The sequence below is a fragment of the Oncorhynchus nerka genome, linkage group LG16 (genome assembly GCF_034236695.1).
Source record: "Oncorhynchus nerka isolate Pitt River linkage group LG16, Oner_Uvic_2.0, whole genome shotgun sequence".
Lineage (NCBI taxonomy): Eukaryota > Metazoa > Chordata > Actinopteri > Salmoniformes > Salmonidae > Oncorhynchus > Oncorhynchus nerka.
The window spans coordinates 27,399,501-27,413,154 of NC_088411.1; the positions used below are offsets into that span (position 1 = coordinate 27,399,501).

General features: G+C 42.9%; 2 pseudogenes; both read right to left on the reverse strand.

The window, feature by feature from the left end:
* Positions 1-630: 630 nt before the first annotated feature.
* On the reverse strand, positions 631-1,751 carry LOC115144496 (immunoglobulin superfamily member 10-like; annotated as a pseudogene).
* A 680-nt stretch (positions 1,752-2,431) lies between these two features.
* Positions 2,432-13,654, reverse strand: part of LOC115144497 (uncharacterized) — a 30,639-nt pseudogene continuing 19,416 nt past the window's right edge.

Here is a 13,654-nt window from a genome sequence, read left to right on the forward strand (position 1 = left end):
TGTGGCGGATTCCCCTCTACATGGTAAATAATGGAGGCGTTATACAGTACGACATGCCAAGGTTCAAGCTGTGCTCCTGTGCCACACGTCTAGTTGGCCTTCTCTCCCAAATAAAATTTGACCTCTTTACTAATATGAAAATTAGCCTGTGATAAATAGTTTATTTTACACATTTGTGTGTCTGTGGTTGTGTTTCTTTATTCAAAACCTATATAAGAATACCTAATAAAATGAAATGAATTAATGAATGACTTTCAGCAGATGAGGAATCTTGCCTCGGAGCAAACATCATCCACCGCGGGTGATGTGGCCGAGGGTCAGCAGGTAGTCCCTGGCCAGCAGGTAGTCCCTGGCCAGCAGGTAGTCCCTGGCCAGCGGATGGAGCAGGACCACTAGCATGAAGAGGAACAGGCCCAGGGAGGTGCAGAGGAACAGGACACAGCCCATGTTCAGCCTCTGAGTATCTATTCAAGTTTTGGATAACATTTTCGTTCTTGCATGTTAGCTCTGCCTCCCCAAGGTGATATAAGGTGACCTAGACATGTCTCTGTCCTTGGACCCAAGGGACCAGCCATGAGTTGTCACAGCTGCAGTGAAGGTAGAATAGCTGGGACCCCAGGCTGCAGGGGCTCAGCTCTCTATCACACTGAACTCTTCTAGAGATTCCACCATTAGCTGCCTGAGGGAGTGAATGTCTCTGCTCAGCTCCTCCTCCAGAGTTAGGATTCTGCAGGAGATCAGATTATCCAGACAGGTCAGGTTGTGGAACATGGTGGCCAGCCCTGGTTGCATAATGAAGTCCACTCCCTTCAGCTTCAGAAACCTCAGCTGCACAAGCATGTTCAGGTCAGACATGTCCACAGACTCTGCTGAGACATGTGACTGGAAGTCAAAGTACTCCAGGGAGGTGAGGTACCTTCCAGCAATGGGGTGGCAGGGTAGCCTAGTGGTTAGAGCGTTGGACTAGTAACCAGAAGGTTGTGAGTTCAAATCCCCGAGCTGACAAGGTACAAATCTGTCGTTCTGCCCCTGAACAGGCAGTTTCCTAGGCTGTCATTGAAAATAAGAATTTGTTCTTAACTGACTTGCCTAGTTAAATACATTTTTTAAATGTGATGCCCACATAGAAGTTGATCCATTTTGACCGTGAGGCTGACGACAGACTGGAAGAATGGCCTCCAGCAGTCCTGGAAGGATAAAGTTTGAGCATGGAGCTGAAGGGCGAGGCCTGGTTTTATTTAGGGTGCTGTTGCTGCCAATGATGATGGTAAGGGGGTATCTAATGGAGAAAATGTTCAAATGGGTCAGCCCTTGAGGGAAGGAACCAAATATAAATCTCAAATCACGCTGGTCTCGACCTCACTGGGAGGAGGGAGAAAGTCTCATAAATGTACGCTCTTCAGCGAAGTGAGGTGGATGAATGCAGATGTGGTGATATGTACAAGGGGGTTGGTTCTCTTGTAACATTAGGGTCTCCAAGCTGTTCAGGCCAAGGAAGCTATTGTCTGTAATGTAAGAGATCATGTTTAATGTTACGTCTAAGAAACTCAATTTACCCAGTACCTTAAATGTTAAGTCTACAATAGTGGTTAAGCCATTGCTTCCTAAGTCTAGCCACTCCAGATTTCTCAAGCAACTGAAATGCTCTGAGGTGATGTTTGGGATGAGACATGCAAGGACAATCTCTTCAGCCATGGGACAGGACTGCTCTGAGTGTCACAAAGTAAAATGAAGTGAGGGATACGTTTCATAGATACGTTTGAAAGAACTGTAACATCAGTGAGATTCTTCAAATAATGGATCTACTGTAGCCCTACTTGATGCTGTCACTATCTCTAGCAAAAATGGTGAGCTCCTTTATCCCCTGACAGTTCTCCCTGCAGACAGTGAGTAGTTGCCAAGTTTATGGTTCCTTAAATCAAGTTTTGTTATTGAGAGTTTGTGTACTGTCGCACAAACAGAACCAAATGAAAAGCTTTTCTCATGGAAATCAAAAGAACGCAATCTACTGATCCCCGACTGCAGAAGCTGTGTCTGTCAGGCATCAATGTCAGGCAAAATCAGAGCTGTGATGTTTTCAAAGTGTCTGAATGCACCTTTTACTATATGACATGCTCATGACAAAGTCTACTTCTTGCAGATGATAGAAATAAGGAAATTCAAGAACAGCTCTGGTGTCTCAAAATGACTATTTCCTCTGAGTGAAAGGCTTGTTAATGACCAGGAGCACAACGTTCACTGGGGATGGGGAGGGCATGTCCCCCCACATTTTGAAATAGCATTTTTGTCCCCCCCAGTTTTATCATTGGAATGTGATACAAAACGAGGCAGCGGTGTGCTTTAAGACCATGCGGATGCCTTCGAGCAGTCAGGTAGGCTGTTTGGAGTGTTTATCCAACAAAAAAATGATAATAATAAAAATTGTAAAAAATTATTTCCCTCTGATATTGACTATCCTACATAGTAAATCAGACATCTCCTGTGTACATTGGTAGACTGTGAGTTCCTTCAAAAGAGGGATCCCTCCCAAAGCATCCAGTGCCATCACAGAAAGCCTGTAGTTCTCAATGGACAATGTCTCCAGATTAGTCAGGTCACTGAATGTGTTGGATGAAAGGGATGAATTGTAACACTTATTGGACTCACAGGACAGGTAGAAGGTCCTGACATGGGAGAGCCCCTTGAAGGTCCCAGGGAGAATCCTGGGCAGACAGCCCCCTTTGTAAAGGCTGTCGAGGGCATGGAATGGAGAGAGAGCGCCAGCCTGCAGCATGGATCCACTTCTAGAGGTTTTGGTAGTGAGACAGGACGATGGACAGGTTCAGTTTGAGGTCACATACATCCCATCAAGCGGCACTGAAGTTGATGTAAGAATAGGCCATTTTAATAGTTGTCCAATACTGATTGTCTTCTCATAAAGGATGCATTTGTTACTCAACCAACCCCATGATCCCAAAACCAAACCGCACAAAATCCCAAACAGAGCAAAGACCAACCTCAGTAGTAGAGACACTTGCAGATGATGTTATGGTTGTTTTGTTTTTCCAAGGGAAATAATTTCAGGAATTGATTTCAGTTTCTGCTTCTATTCAGTTTAGTTTCATTTTATCCAGTGAAGGTCAGTTTATTCAATGACTGCAATAGCTCATTGACAAGCAGAATGCTTTATCCAATGGCATGAGACCCTGAACTATAGGTAACTGTAGGTAACTGTAGGCCCAGAACTATAGGTAACTATAGCCCCAGAACTATAGGTAACTATAGGCCCAGAACTATAGGTAGCTGTAGGCCCAGAACTATAGGTAACTGTAGGCCCAGAACTATAGGTAGCTGTAGGCCCAGAACTATAGGTAACTGTAGGCCCAGAACTATAGGTAACTATAGGCCCAGAACTATAGGTAACTATAGGCCCAGAACTATAGGTAACTATAGGCCCAGAACTATAGGTAACTATAGGCCCAGAACTATAGGTAGCTGTAGGCCCAGAACTATATGTAACTGTAGGCCCAGAACTATAGGTAACTGTAGGCCCAGAACTATAGGTAACTATAGGCCCAGAACTATAGCTGTAGGCCCAGAACTATAGGTAACTGTAGGCCCAGAACTATAGGTAGCTGTAGGCCCATAACTATAGGTAACTGTAGGCCCAGAACTATAGGTAAGGCCCAGAACTATAGGTAACTATAGGCCCAGAACTATAGGTAGCTGTAGGACCAGAACTATAGGTAACTGTAGGCCCAGAACTATAGGTAGCTGTAGGCCCAGAACTATAGGTAACTGTAGGCCCAGAACTATAGGTAACTATAGGCCCAGAACTATAGGTAACTATAGGCCCAGAACTATAGGTAACTGTAGGCCCAGTACTATAGGTAGCTGTAGGCCCAGAACTATACGTAAGTGTAGGCCCAGAACTATAGGTAACTGTAGGCCCAGAACTATATGTAACTGTAGGCCCAGAACTATAGGTAACTTTAAGCCCAGAACTATAGGTAACTATAGCCCCAGAACTATAGGTAACTATAGGCCCAGAACTATGTGTAGCTGTAGGCCCAGAACTATAGGTAACTGTAGGCCCAGAACTATAGGTTGCTGTAGGCCCAGAACTATAGGTAACTGTAGGCCCAGAACTATAGGTAACTATAGGCCCAGAACTATAGGTAACTATAGGCCCAGAACTATAGGTAACTGTAGGCCCAGTACTATAGGTAGCTGTAGGCCCATAACTATAGGTAACTATAGGCCCAGAACTATAGGTAACTGTTGGCCCAGAACTATAGGTAACTATAGGCCCAGAATTATAGGTAACTGTAGGCCTAGAACTATAGATAGCTGTAGGCCCAGAACTATAGGTAACGGTAGGCCCAGAACTATAGGTAACTGTAGGCCCAGAACTATAGGTAACTAAAAGCCCAGAACTATAGGTAACTGTAGGCCCAGAACTATAGGTAACTGTAGGCCCAGAACTATAGGTAACTGTAGGCCCAGAAATATAGGTAGCTGTAGGCCCAGAACTATAGGTAACTATAGGCCCAGAACTATAGGTAACTGTAGGCCCAGAACTATAGGCAACTATGGGCCCAGAACTATAGGCAACTATGGGCCCAGAACTATAGGTAATGGTAGGCCCAGAACTATAGGTAACTATAGGCCCAGAACTATAGGTAACTGTAGGCCCAGAACTATAGGTAACTGTAGGCCCAGAACTATAGGTAACTGTAGGCCCAGAACTATAGGTAACTATAGGCCCAGAACTATAGGTAACTATAGGCCCAGAACTATAGGTAACTGTAGGCCCAGAACTATAGGTAACTGTAGGCCCAGAACTATAGGTAACTATAGGTCCAGAACTATAGGTAACTGTAGGCCCAGAACTATAGGTAGCTGTAGGCCCAGAACTATAGGTAACTATAGGCCCAGAACTATAGGTAACTGTAGGCCCAGAACTATAGGTAGCTGTAGGCCCAGAACTATAGGTAACTATAGGCCCAGAACTATAGGTAACTGTAGGCCCAGAACTATAGGTAACTATAGGTCCAGAACTATAGGTAACTGTAGGCCCAGAACTATAGGTAACTATAGGCCCAGAACTATAGGTAACTGTAGGCCCAGAACTATAGGTAACTGTAGGCCCAGAACTACCATGTAATACCTTTTCAGTAAAGACACACATTAACAGAGAGGTTTAAGACAATAATTGTATCCATAGCTTAATTTTCCCATTCCATCCATATCCATATAATGTCAAAATAAATCTTTCCCAACTACATAATGTACAGTATGATTGCCTACATATTTGGTGAGCTTCAAACACAACGTTTTAAAGAAAAATGACATGAAAATAAAACAAACTAACATTGTATGGTGTTAATTAGGCCTAGGTGTTCAGCACTCTTGTGCAGCATGTGTTTTGCATGTGTATGATGATGATGATGACTATGATGATGATGATGATTGGTTAATTGCAGGCAGGTTGTGATTGTAGTAAAATAACTTGTGCTGTGTGAGTGTCCATATTTCACAAGCTGAATTGAGAGGGGAATGGACAAGGGTGCCGGTGAGAGGCGTGTAATATGTTTAACTACGGTAAAGTAGTGTTTTGAGAATTGGTAATTGCTTACATCCCTCTCTGGCAACGGGGACACTGTCCAGAACTCAAGGTACACACGCACACGCAAACGCACACACATGTATGTGTTCTTGTGTAGCGTGTTTCAGGGCCTTCATGGCATAGAGCCAAAGCGTCACTCTGACATTTCGAGGCATTGACTAACTGGCAAAAACAGTAGAAGAGAGGTTTTTCTGTTGCAGAGATAAATGCATTCAACACCACCAGCATCACCCAGTCCTCTGTTTTGGACTCTAGATTATGCTCATAATTGAATATTCCACCTCAGAGTGGAGAGTGAGACAGTCAGACACAACCACAATACCACTTTTTGCATAAGAGGAACTTTTCAAACTCATAATATTTATTTGATAATGTTTTGACGACGTGGCAAGTCAGAACTGTGAACCTCTCTCCAACATAGTAATTTAACGACAGAGTGGATAAGGTTTCTTTTACCCTCTTACTTTTTTTCAAATTTTCTTTGAATAAATAAGACAGCCTTCCAGGTCTTTCTATCTGAGCCATACCTTATGTGTGTCATAGGTTTGTGTACCATAACATGCTCACTTCTTAGAATCGTTCTTTGTTTCAAGGAAATGGACACAAAAATATACAGAATTCTGTGTAATTATATGCGAAAGTTTATTTAAGTTTTGAGGGAAAAATGAAGAGAAAAAAAATAGACAAGGGTCTATACGTGTTCACAAGGAGTGAGTGCCTGATGTTGTCTAGGGCAATCTAGCAGGCTGAATGGTTTGAATTTACTGCTCTACGACAGTAAAATTGTCCTAATCACTAGGTAAACAGATACTTCCCCTCCTATCAGAGCGCACCGGCAATTGGGGGAAAAAACGTTCTTTGTTAATTGTTGTTTTCCTACTTATTCTGGTTTAAAAACACCAGCATAATTATTTGTAAGTACCACTTTGATTTTGTGAATTTGTTTGAAAGAGACTTAAGGTGTTTCACTGAATTATTCACTTAGGTTTGGTTGTGAAGTTTGCTTGCAGCATTTTAAGTCACATTAGAAAGGAAAGCCGGGAGCTGGGTTGTGTTACATAGCTGTTGCTCTTTTTGAATTACCAGATTTTAATCTGACCTGACCTCCTGAAAACTTTTTCATTTTACCCTTACATAAAATAATATCTTTGAAAGCTATACCCACTCAATGAAATATATCAATTTATTTATTTATTCTACATTAACTATTTAATCACAATATTTAATCATGTATAATTTCATATAGTATATATAAAAAATGATTTCCCCCAAAATTATGGAAAAAAAATCTATAACATTCATTTAGATATTTTCTGCAACAATACTATGAATCTGAGGAAGAAGAAAAGACACCAGGGTTAGATGGGCCAGAAGAGAAGGAAGCAACACGACTCAACTACCTGTGAACAGTGGGCTGCTCTCTCCTCTCCAGTGCTGGCTCCAGTTGTTTCACTGCATGCCGGTGGTCCCGGGGTGGTGTGCTGCTCTGGGTGTCCCGGGGCCTGGGGGTCTGGGCCCAGGACTGGGTGTAGGTCTGGGACAGGCATGCCAGCTTCCACAGGTGCCTGGCTGGAGGACGGAGGATTGTTAGTAGGGAACATAGCAGGGCTTACTGGAAACAAGAAGACAGGCCACACTCATTAATTACACTGGAAACACTCAAAATTGCAGGCCATTGAATTTCTCCAGCTCATGTGCCCATAGATGTCAACACTCACACGCTTACTGAGACCTATTACAAATGGGTGGTGTTATGCATGTCAAATGGGTGGTGTTATGCATGTCAAATGGGTGGTGTTATGCATGTCAAATGGGTGGTGTTATGCATGTCAAATGGGTGGTGTTATGCATGTCAAATGGGTGGTGTTATGCATGTCAATTGGGTGGTGTTATGCATATCAAATGGGTGGTGTTATGCATATCAAATGGGTGGTGTTATGCATATCAAATGGGTGGTGTTATGCATATCAAATGGGTAGTGTTATGCATATCAAATGGGTGGTGTTATGCATATCAAATGGGTGGTGTTATGCATATCAAATGGGTGGTGTTATGCATATCACATGGGTGGTGTTATGCATATCAAATGGGTGGTGTTATGCATGTCAAATGGGTGGTGTTATGCATATCAAATGGGTGGTGTTATGCATATCAAATGGGTGGTGTTATGCATATCAAATGGGTGGTGTTATGCATATCAAATGGGTGGTGTAATGCATATCAAATGGGTGGTGTTATGCATATCACATGGGTGGTGTTATGCATATCAAATGGGTGGTGTTATGCATATCAAATGGGTAGTGTTATGCATATCAAATGGGTGGTGTTATGCATATCAAATGGGTAGTGTTATGCATATCAAATGGGTGGTGTAATGCATGTCTGAATATAGGCACAAAGTTACATGTACTCTGTCTCGCAGACTATTTCCAACCTCTGCAAGTAATGGCAGACATATGAATTAAATCTAGTCGGTTTCAATGATATGATGTTGCTTTTTAACACAAGTTAATGTTTGTTTGGAGGTCAAAATGGAATAAAAGTGTGCTTTCAAAAATGTCAATGTGATGATTTAAATGGCATAAATATATAGCAGGGGATATTAAAGAAGAACTATTACTACCTCCAGTGATACAGTATTTGTTTCCAACATTGAAATGAAATTCATCATTGATAATCACACATGTGATGTAGTATGTACTTCAGAATATTTTCTAATTAGGGGAAACATATTCAATGTCTGGTCTCCGCTGGTCATCAGTTAGACATCTACAGTATATCTTACATGAAAAGCATGAAGCAGCGTGTCTCAGCCTCAGTCTTGGCCTGGTAGTGTGTCCAAGTACTGGCCTGCATAGTGCAGGGTAAGTAAAAGTGATTTAATGTAGAGGGGTAGTGACTTTCTCTCAGAAACCAAATACTGGAGTATAGAGTTTCAGCCATATGGATTATAGTGTGTCTGTGTCTTGAACCTAATATCTGAGTATAGAGTATCCCGGTCAGTGCTAGAATACTGAAGTCTAGTGTGTCTCATCGTATGATCTGGTGTTAGAAAACATTTGTCTTATATTGTGCACAGGGATCTAATATTAGATTACACAGAGTTGAGATAGTCTGGTTTCAAAATATACTTACGTTATTAGTGCTTTGATTTAAGATCAAAACACTAATACTCGAAGGCTCAGTCCACCACAGGTGTCTGCATGTGGTGGACTGTGAAATGATTTGTATTAATTAGTACGGATAGGCTTTTAGAGTGTGTTTGTTTGTTTATTGGTTCATTAGGGATGGAGTTACACTAGAATGAGCTCTGGCGTTCAACTAATATAATTATTAGGAAGATAAACAAGTACCACTTGTAGGCTGTAATATCTTTCTCACCACCTTTCACTTTTTTCTTTGTCATCCTTTCTTTCTCTCTCTCTGGTTGTCCCTGTCGCTATCATTTTCTCTCTCTCTCTGGTTGTCCCTGTCGCTATCATTTTCTCTCTCTCTCTCTGGTTGTCCCTGTCGCTATCATTTTCTCTCTCTCTCTGGTTGTCTCTGTCGCTATCATTCTCTCTCTCTCTGGTTGTCCCTGTCGCTATAATTTTCTCTCTCTCTCTGGTTGTCTCTGTCGCTATCATTCTCTCTCTCTCTGGTTGTCCCTGTCGCTATCATTTTCTCTCTCTCTCTGGTTGTCTCTGTCGCTATCATTTTCTCTCTCTCTCTCTCTCTCTCTGGTTGTCTCTGTCGCTATCATTTTCTCTCTCTCTCTCTCTGGTTGTCTGTCGCTATCATTTTCTCTCTCTCTCTCTGGTTGTCTGTCGTTATAATTTTCTCTCTCTCTGGTTGTCTCTGTCGCTATCATTTTCTCTCTCTCTCTCTGGTTGTCTGTCGCTATCATTTTCTCTCTCTCTCTGGTTGTCTGTCGCTATCATTTTCTCTCTCTCTCTGGTTGTCTCTGTCGCTATCATTTTCTCTCTCTCTCTCTCTCTCTCTGGTTGTCCCTGTCGCTATCATTCTCTCTCTCTCGGGTTGTCCCTGTCGCTATCATTTTCTCTCTCTCTCTCTCTCTCTGGTTGTCCCTGTCGCTATCATTTTCTCTCTCCCTCTCTGGTTGTCTCTGTCGCTATCATTTTCTCTCTCTCTCTCTCTGGTTGTCTGTCGCTATCATTTTCTCTCTCTCTCTCTGGTTGTCTGTCGCTATCATTTTCTCTCTCTCTCTGGTTTTCTGTCGCTATCATTTTCTCTCTCTCTCTCTGGTTGTCTTTGTCGCTATCATTTTCTCTCTCTCTCTCTGGTTGTCTCTGTCGCTATCATTTTCTCTCTCTCTCTCTAGTTGTCTGTCGCTATCATTTTCTCTCTCTCTCTCTGGTTGTCTGTCACTATCATTTTCTCTCTCTCTCTCTCTGGTTGTCTGTCGCTATCATTTTCTCTCTCTCTCTCTGGTTGTCTCTGTCGCTATCATTTTTTCTCTCTCTCTCTCTGGTTGTCTGTCGCTATCATTTTCTCTCTCTGGTTGTCCCTGTCGCTATCATTCTCTCTCTCTCTGGTTGTCCCTGTCGCTATCATTCTCTCTCTCTCTGGTTGTCTGTCGCTATCATTTTCTCTCTCTCTCTCTCTGGTTGTCTGTCGCTATCATTTTCTCTCTCTCTCTCTGGTTGTCTCTGTCGCTATCATTTTCTCTCTCTCTTTCTCTGGTTGTTTGTCGCTATCATTTTCTCTCTCTCTCTCTCTGGTTGTCTGTCGCTATCATTTTCTCTCTCTCTCTCTCTCTCTCTGGTTGTCCCTGTCGCTATCATTCTCTCTCTCTCTGGTTGTCCCTGTCGCTATCATTTTCTCTCTCTCTCTCTCTGGTTGTCCCTGTCCCTATCATTTTCTCTCTCTCTCTCTCTGGTTGTCTGTCGCTATCATTTTTTCTCTCTCTCTCTCTGGTTGTCTCTGTCGCTATCATTTTCTCTCTCTCTCTCTCTGGTTGTCTGTCGCTATCATTCTCTCTCTCTCTGGTTGTCTGTCGCTATCATTTTCTCTCTCTCTCTCTCTGGTTGTCTGTCGCTATCATTTTCTTTCTCTCTCTCTCTCTGGTTGTCTGTCGCTATCATTTTCTCTCTCTCTCTGGTTGTCTCTGTCGCTATCATTTTCTCTCTCTCTCTCTGGTTGTCTCTGTCGCTATCATTTTCTCTCTTTGTTCTCTCTCTCTCTCTCTGGTTGTCTCTGTCGCTATCATTTTCTCTCTCTCTCTGGTTGTCTGTCATATTTTTTTCTCTCTCTCTCTGGTTGTCTCGCTATCATTTTCTCTCTCTCTCTCTGGTTGTCTCTGTCGCTATCATTTTCTCTCTCTCTCTGGTTGTCTCTGTCGCTATCATTTTCTCTTTCTCTCTGGTTGTCTGTCGCTATCATTTTCTCTCTCTCTCTGGTCTTGTCTGGTTGTCTGTCGCTATCATTTTCTCTCTCTCTCTCTGTTGTCTGTGCTATCATTCTCTCTCTCTCTGGTTGTCTGTCGCTATCATTTTCTCTCTCTCTCTGGTTGTCTCTGTCGCTATCATTTCTCTCTCTCTGGTTGTCTCTGTCGCTATCATTTTTCTCTCTCTCTCTGGTTGTCTGTCGCTATCATTTTTCTCTCTCTGGTTGTCTGTCGCTATCATTTTCTCTCTCTCTCTCTGGTCGCTATCATTTCTCTCTCTCTGGTTGTCTCTGTCGCTATCATTTTTCTCTCTCTCTGGTTGTTCTGTCGCTCTCTGTTGTTGTCTCTGGTTGTCGCTATCATTTTCTCTCTCTCTCTCTGGTTGTCTCTCTCTCTGGTTGTCTCTGTCGCTATCATTTTCTCTCTCTCTCTCTGGTTGTCTGTCGCTATCATTTTCTCTCTCTCTCTGGTTGTCTGTCGCTATCATTTTCTTTCTCTCTTTGGTTGTCTGTCGCTATCATTTTCTTCTCTCTCTCTCTGGTTGTCTCTGTCGCTATCATTTTCTCTCTCTCTCTGGTTGTCTTTGTCACTATCATTTTTCTCTCTCTCTCTCTGGTTGTGTCTGTCGCTATCATTTTTCTCTCTCTCTCTCTGGTTGTCTCTGTCTGCTATCATTTTTTCTCTCTCTCTCTCTGGTTGTCTGTCGCTATCATTTTTTCTCTCTCTCTCTGGTTGTCTCTGTCGCTATCTCTCTCTCTGGTTGTCTCTGTCGCTATCATTTCTCTCTCTCTCTGGTTGTCTGTCGCTATCATTTTCTCTCTCTCTCTCTGGTTGTCTGTTCTCTCTGGTTGTCTGTCGCTATCATTTTCTTTCTCTCTCTGGTTGTCTCTGTCGCTATCATTTTCTCTCTCTCTCTCTGTTGTTGTCTGGTTGTCTGTCGCTATCATTTTCTCTCTCTCTCTCTGGTTGTCCCTGTCGCTATCATTTCTCTCTCTCTCTCTCTGGTTGTCTGTCGCTATCATTTTCTCTCTCTCTCTGGTTGTCTGTTTCATTTTCTCTCTCTCTGGTTGTCTGTCGCTATTTGTCTCTTCTCATTTCTCTCTCTCTGGTTGTCTGTCGCTATCATTTTCTCTCTTCTCTCTCTCTGGTTTTTTCTATCTCTCTCTCTCTCTGGTTGTCTCTGTCGCTATCATTTTCTCTCTCTCCCTCTGGTTGTCTGTCGCTATCATTTTCTCTCTCTCTCTGGTTGTCTGTCGCTATCATTTTCTCTCTCTCTCTCTGGTTGTCTCTGTCGCTATCATTTTCTCTCTCTCTCTCTCTGGTTGTCTGTCGCTATCATTTTCTCTCTCTCTCTCTCTGGTTGTCCCTGTCGCTATCATTTTCTCTCTCTCTCTGGTTGTCTGTCGCTATCATTCTCTCTCTCTCTGGTTGTCTCTGTCGCTATCATTTTCTCTCTCTCTCTCTGGTTGTCTGTCGCTATCATTTTCTCTCTCTGGTTGTCTCTGTCGCTATCATTCTCTCTCTCTCTGGTTGTCTCTGTCGCTATCATTTTCTCTCTCTCTCTCTCTCTCTGGTTGTCTGTCGCTATCATTTTCTCTCTCTCTCTCTTTTTCTCTCTCTCTCTCTGGTTGTCTCTGTCGCTATCATTTTCTCTCTCTCTCTCTGGTTGTCTGTCGCTATCATTTTCTCTCTCTCTCTCTCTGGTTGTCTGTCGCTATCATTTTCTCTCTCTCTCTCTCTGGTTGTCTCTGTCGCTATAATTTTCTCTCTCTCTCTCTGGTTGTCTCTGTCGCTATCATTCTCTCTCTCTCTGGTTGTCTCTGTCGCTATCATTTTCTCTCTCTCTCTCTCTGGTTGTCTGTCGCTATCATTTTCTCTCTCTCTCTCTGGTTGTCTGTCGCTATCATTTTCTCTCTCTCTCTCTCTGGTTGTCTCTGTCGCTATCATTTTCTCTCTCTCTCTCTGGTTGTCTCTGTCGCTATCATTTTCTCTCTCTCTCTCTCTCTCTCTGGTTGTCTCTGTCGCTATCATTTTCTCTCTCTCTCTCTGGTTGTCTGTCGCTATCATTTTCTCTCTCTCTCTGGTTGTCTGTCGCTATCATTTTCTCTCTCTCTCTCTCTGGTTGTCTCTGTCGCTATCATTTTCTCTCTCTCTCTCTCTGGTTGTCTCTGTCGCTATCATTTTCTCTCTCTCTCTCTCTGGTTGTCTGTCGCTATCATTTTCTCTCTCTCTCTCTGGTTGTCTGTCGCTATCATTTTCTCTCTCTCTCTCTCTGGTTGTCTGTCGCTATCATTTTCTCTCTCTCTCTCTGGTTGTCTGTCGCTATCATTTTCTCTCTCTCTCTCTGGTTGTCTCTGTCGCTATCATTTTCTCTCTCTCTCTCTGGTTGTCACTGTCGCTATCATTTTCTCTCTCTCTCTCTCTGGTTGTCTGTCGCTATCATTTTCTCTCTCTCTCTCTGGTTGTCTGTCGCTATTATTTTCTCTCTCTCTGGTTGTCTGTCGCTATCATTTTCTCTTTTTCTCTCTCTGGTTGTCTGTTGCTATCATTTTCTCTCTCTCTCTGGTTGTCTCTGTCGCTATCATTTTCTCTCTCTCTCTCTGGTTGTCTGTCGCTATCATTTTCTCTCTCTCTCTGGTTGTCTGTCGCTATCATTTTCT